The sequence below is a fragment of the Ailuropoda melanoleuca genome, chromosome 9 (assembly GCF_002007445.2).
Source record: "Ailuropoda melanoleuca isolate Jingjing chromosome 9, ASM200744v2, whole genome shotgun sequence".
In the NCBI taxonomy this organism is placed as follows: Eukaryota; Metazoa; Chordata; class Mammalia; order Carnivora; family Ursidae; genus Ailuropoda; species Ailuropoda melanoleuca.
Genome location: NC_048226.1, coordinates 31,219,813 through 31,225,812, shown reverse-complemented (window position 1 = coordinate 31,225,812; position 6,000 = coordinate 31,219,813).

The window sequence follows — 6,000 nt, the reverse complement described above, 5'->3', positions numbered from 1 at the left end:
TCAAATTAATAACTGGAAAGAGTTTTTTCCCCAACCTGTTCTACATGCCAAGCACAGAGGAAATTAAGGGTGGAAAGTAAATTTTTGCCATTTATATTCTAGACAAACTACCTTTTAGGTTATTTGCAATTGGAAGGTGCCAGTTATTTCAGCTGTGTTCCTTTCTTTTTGTGACACATTTTGAAAAATCATTCAGGTTCAAAAACAATATATATTAACTAATCACTTGAGTCTTTTCACCTGAGACGTTTAAGACCTTCATGGAGCCCATTTTTTTTCCTTTTTTACTACTAATTCTTAATAAAGACATAACTTGATGAATAACAATCTCATTAAAACAGGCATGGACTTATTAAGCAAGGGGTCTTGACGTAAGGGTTGGATTAAAGTCAACACAATAGGAACTTGTCACAGCTTTGCAGTTTCCAGAACTGACAGCTGGAATGGAGATCTGCTGTTTTATAAGACGTAAGTCATTTTATAACTTTTAAACAGTGACTACACTATTAGACATTTTCATGAGTTTGTATTTCTGATAAAATCTCTTTCATACACATTATTTTTGGACTGAAATTTTAAAATAGACGCATACACTTTATAAACTGAAAGATTCAAGGCTGAAATTGTAAATGTCACCAGGTTATTTCAATTGGATTATTCGGTCATTTGAGATGATGAGCAGTCTCTGGGCACATGGGGTAGAGATATATTTCCATTTCTTTGTTCTTTTAAGCCAACGTATAGCAACCCATAGAAAAGGAACCAGAACCACCATTGTTTCATTTGTGTAACCAAACACTAGATGGCGCTGTCCCCCCGAAGGAATTAACTGGAGTACTAAATTTTTTAAAGCCTATTGTCAGGGTTGGTTTGTTACTTTGTGTTTCCCAGAAGTCAGATAAAAATATTCCATTTCCTTTTTGTTCTTAATAAAGTTTTAACTTTATGAATAAGCACCTACACTTGAAACAAACAGGGAGTTCTTGAATAATGTAACTCTCAGTAAGATATTAGGTAAATGTAAATGACAGGATGGTAACTCTTGGCTTCACTGTACCGAGAACAGACTCGTTGAACTTGTTTACTTTTCTGTTGTTGTTAACAATCTTTACTTTAAAAATAAATTTAAAAAGATTTTATTTATTTGAGAGAGAGAGCATGAGCGAGGTGAGGGGCAGAGGGAGAACAGACTCCCCACTGAGCAGGGAGCCAGACAAGGGGCTCCATCCCAGGGTCCTGGGATCATGACCTGAGACCAAGGCAGGTGCTTCACTGACTGAGCCACCCAGGTGCCCCACAAACTTTATTTTTAGAACTGTTTTAGATTTACGGAAAAATTTCATAGCTAGTACAGCAAGTTCCCACATATCTTGCATCCACTTTCCCCTACTATGGTACATTTGTCACAACTAATGAATTGATATTGATTTATTATTATTAAAGTCCACACTTTATTCAGACTTCCTTGGTTTTTAGCTGATGTCTTTTTCTGTTCCAGGATCCCATCCAGGATACCACATTAGGTTTAGTTCTTGTATTTCCTTAGGCTCCTTGTCTGTGACAGTTTCTCAGACTGTCTTCATTTTTGATGACCATGAAAGTTTGGAGTGTTACTGGTTGGGTATCGTATAAGAGGCCCCTGCATTGGAATGTGTCAACGTTTCCTAATGATTAGATTAGAGTTGGGAGAGGAAGACCACAGACGTTAAGTGCCATTTTATCCTGTCAAGGATACACACTACTGACAAGACTAATCACCGGTGCTAATGTTGACTTTTATCACCTGGCTGAGGCAGTCTTTGTCAAGTTTCTTCACTCTCAAGTTACCTTTTCCCTCCCTTCCCATACTGTCCTCCTTGGAATGAAGTCATTATGCACAGTGACTGCTTAAGGAGTGGGGTGCTATGCTTCACCTCTTTGAGGGTGAAATAGTTACATAAATTATTTGGAATTCTCCTGCATGGGAAAATTTTCTCTTCTCCACTTATTTGTTGAATTTATTTATACCAATATAGACTCATGAATTTTTATTTTACACTCTGGGTTATAATCCAATACTTCTTGATTTATTTGGTTACTCAAATTATTCCACCTTTGACTGTTGCGAGCTTTCGGTTGGCTCCTGTGTCCCTTTTAACATGTCCCCATCACTATGGGTTTGTGGTTTTTTTAAAGCAATCTGTTTGCTTCTTAATAGATTTTGTTAAGTCTACAAATAGTATTTAGCTCCATTATTCTTTGAGCTTTCTCTTTTCCATTATTAAAGTAGTAGACGATAATGAAAATTGAAAGATAAAAGAGAAAAAAGCTCAATTCAATCTTTATTACTTGAGTGTGTTCTCTTGAAGAGCCTTCTCCTTTTTCCTTACTTTGCATACTTTTCACTATTTCTTTTTTAAAAAAATAGGTCTAATCGTTCTTTGTAAATAATTCATATTTGGGTTATTTCTGCTTAACAATACATTATGAACATTTTCCTTCCTCATTAGTATATATCACTTAAAGTGTTCTACATAGATCAATTAACCTTTCCTTGTAATTGATTAAAATTGGCCCATAAATATCCTCGGTGTATTGCATAATTCTGAATGCATAGGAGGTCTTTAATGCATAGAGACTGAATAAATTAGTTCTTTAAAGAGTTTCGATATTTTCGAATTATAAATAGTGATGAAAGGAGTGCGTTTGAGTCTATGAGATACTTAAGTACTTTTACAAATTTAAGATTTCTAGAAGTTGAGCTGAGTCCAATACTAGCGTCAAAATTTTTGAAGCTCTTAATTCATGATTAGATTTTACAAAGTTGGGCAAATTGCATGAGGCTAATCGTTGAAAGAAAAGGAAACATATTGTCCTGACTATCCAAATAAGCAAGGAGTCACTGTTTGAGAATCTCAACAGAATGGAGGCCTTTTAATGAGATAGAAGACTTATCATAGACATGATGTCTAATTCAGAGTTGGGGAGCTGGCCTTCTCTGCACCCATTCTCACTGCTATGCTGAAACTCAGGGAAGTTGCGTGACCAGGTTATTTCCACCTTGTTTAACACAGGGCAGGAGGAGAGGGATTTATATCCTGGGCAGCACTGGCCGCATCACCCTCTCAGGCACTCGCATAGTGGGCAGAACAGTGAGAATTTGAATTTCTCCCCAAGATCTCTGCTTAATGACACTGCAGTACTAGCCACAATGTTCACTGAAAATTCACACAGTAGTTTGAAAACCCCAGAAAATACCAGAAGCTAGACTCCTACATTTGATGGGAGGAGATCTGTTAAAAGAATGAAAGTAGGGGCGCCTGGGTGGCACAGTGGTTAAGCGTCTGCCTTCAGCTCAGGGCGTGATCCCGGCGTTATGGGATCGAGCCCCAACATCAGGCTCCTCCGCTGTGAGCCTGCTTCTTCCTCTCCCACTCCCCCTGCTTGTGTTCCCTCTCTCGCTGGCTGTCTCTATCTCTGTCGAATAAATAAATAAAATCTTTAAAAAAAAAAAAAAAAAGAATGAAAGTAGATTTCCTTCCGTCCTTTTTAAAAAGTTTTACAATTATTTTTCTCTCATAGGAGGGAGTTCAGTCCTTGTTTTGCATCACCTGGTGTAATAACATGGGAGTTTCTTTGCAGGGTTGCACATTCAGATTTTATTTGTTGTTGTTTTTTTTAAATGATTTTATTTATTTATTTATTTATTTATTTATTTATTTATTTATTTATTTTAGAGAGAGGGAGAGAGTAGGGAGGAGCGGAGGGAGAGGGACAAGCAGACTCCTCACTGAACTCAGAGCCAGAAGTGAGGCTTGATCCCAGGACCCTGAGATCATGACCTGAGCCAAAACCAAAAATCGGACACTTCACAGACTGAGCCACCCAGGCACCCCTGCACATTCAGATTGTAAACCTCACACCTGTTGTTGAGTGTTGGTTTGAGAACATGTGTCTGGTGGGGATTCACCACTTTCGAGTTCTGCTGTGTGGAGCCTGAAGGTGCTCTTGCTTCTTCCTCTGCCTCAACGTTAGTCTTCTGACAGACAACCCCATTTTCTAACCCACAGCATGCCTCCCAGAAGCTTACATACAGCACGGGGGAATTTGCTCCTTACCGGCATTCTTTGTTACACTATTGATATATAAAGACGGAAAGTCTTTCTTTCTTATTTGATTCTTTGGAATTGAGTTTTAATCCGATCCTTAAGTTTTTTCTTCTTTTTCTTCATTTCCTCCCACAACCCGAGCAGCTCTCTGCAATATGGTTTGGCTATTTTTAAAGCTGTTGACAGATGGGAAGCTGCTGTTGAGAGAGAAGTGATAACAGAATCACTCTGGGGTGTGTGTGCATGGTGGGGGCGAGGTGCGTGTCTAGGTGTTCTTTAAAATGAACTACACTCCAGCTAGTTCACCACCCAACGTGGCGGGTGATAGATAAATACTAGTGGATGGAATAAATGGGTGAACAGCTGGTATCTTATTGTTACACATCTCCCATAGTTGAGATTAACTCACTCCTATGTCTTATCCACTAGTTCCGGTTTCTTAGAGATAAAAGTCATTTTAAATGACATTAATAACAAAAGCCACAGCAGCTGAAGATTCTGGCAAGTAATAATAGGAAAGCGTTCTGTCTCTGAAATAATTTTATGTTTAAAAAAAAAAAGCTTGGGGGCGCCTGGGTGGCACAGCGGTTAAGCGTCTGCCTTCGGCTCAGGGCGTGATCCCAGCGTTGTGGGATCGAGCCCCACATCAGGCTCCTCCGCTGTGAGCCTGCTTCTTCCTCTCCCACTCCCCCTGCTTGTTCCCTCTCTCGCTGGCTGTCTCTATCTCTGTCGAATAAATAAATAAAATCTAAAAAAAAAAAAAAATAAAAAAAATAAAAAAAAAAATAAAAAAAAAAGCTTGGCATACTTACGTATTCCTTGGAATAATGATATGGTGGAAGATGATCGCTACTGATGATAATTACCACCTGTGTGTGTGTGTAAGTGCGCGTGCCCCAGACTGTGGCTGTAAGCGCACCGCCCGTCGTGTTTTTCCATCCTAAGAATCAGAGATTACTCTGGCCTGCTGCTGCTCCAGAGCGTTCTATCCAGGGTCGATTCCCCCTCTGGCACTGCTTTCGGAAGCTGCGGGAGGCCCGGTGGGCAGGTTCAGCGAGGCCCTTGCTCCGCTCCAGTGGGGCCCTCCACTGCCTGCCTGACAAGGAGTCAAAGCACTGCAGCCTTTCACCCCTGATGTTCCTCTCCTCGCCTCTCTTTTTTCTCTCTGGCTTACATTGTCCTTCTTTGAAGCCCCACCCAGCTGCTAGTTGGAAGCCCCACCTCGCTCGGGCCTCCAGGGGCTGTCTCTCCCTCTCAGGAAACGTGGGTTCCGACCGGGGGTCTATGTGCGCACCGGGACAGACTTCCCCACCTCCTGCGGCCAGCATTGCTCGTTGTAGCTGGGGAGGCACTTTCAAATCCTTGTCTTCCCTGATACTCAATCACCCTGTGCCCCCGCAGAGGAGGCTTGAGCAAGCTAGGGCTAGAGAGGTTCCAAGGGCCTTCGGGTAGGGTGAGCCAGTGCCGGAGGAGCCAGGGCCCAGACCCCAGATGGGAGCCCCTGTCCAGAGCCCTGTGGCTGCAAGAGGGGGCTGGAAGCAGTGTGTGGGCTTTGATGCTTTCTATAAGGAAACATGGACATCCTAACTGCTCTCCACTCTTGATGCAGTTCGATGACATCTGGTTGCCTTCTTACTACATATTCTCCATGAAGAGACTTGAGTGTTGTGGTTGAATTGTGTTCCCCTCCAAATACATTGACTATGACCTCCAGTAACTCAGAACTTGAGTGTATTTGGAGAGAAGGTCTTGACCGAGGTAATTAAGGTACAATGAGGTCATGAGGTGGGTCCTAATCCAATATAACTGGTATCTTTATAAGAAAAGGAGATTAGGTCACAGACACATGCAGAGGGAAGACCGTATGAGGACACAGGGAGAAGGCGGGCATCTGCCAACGAAGGAGAGAGGC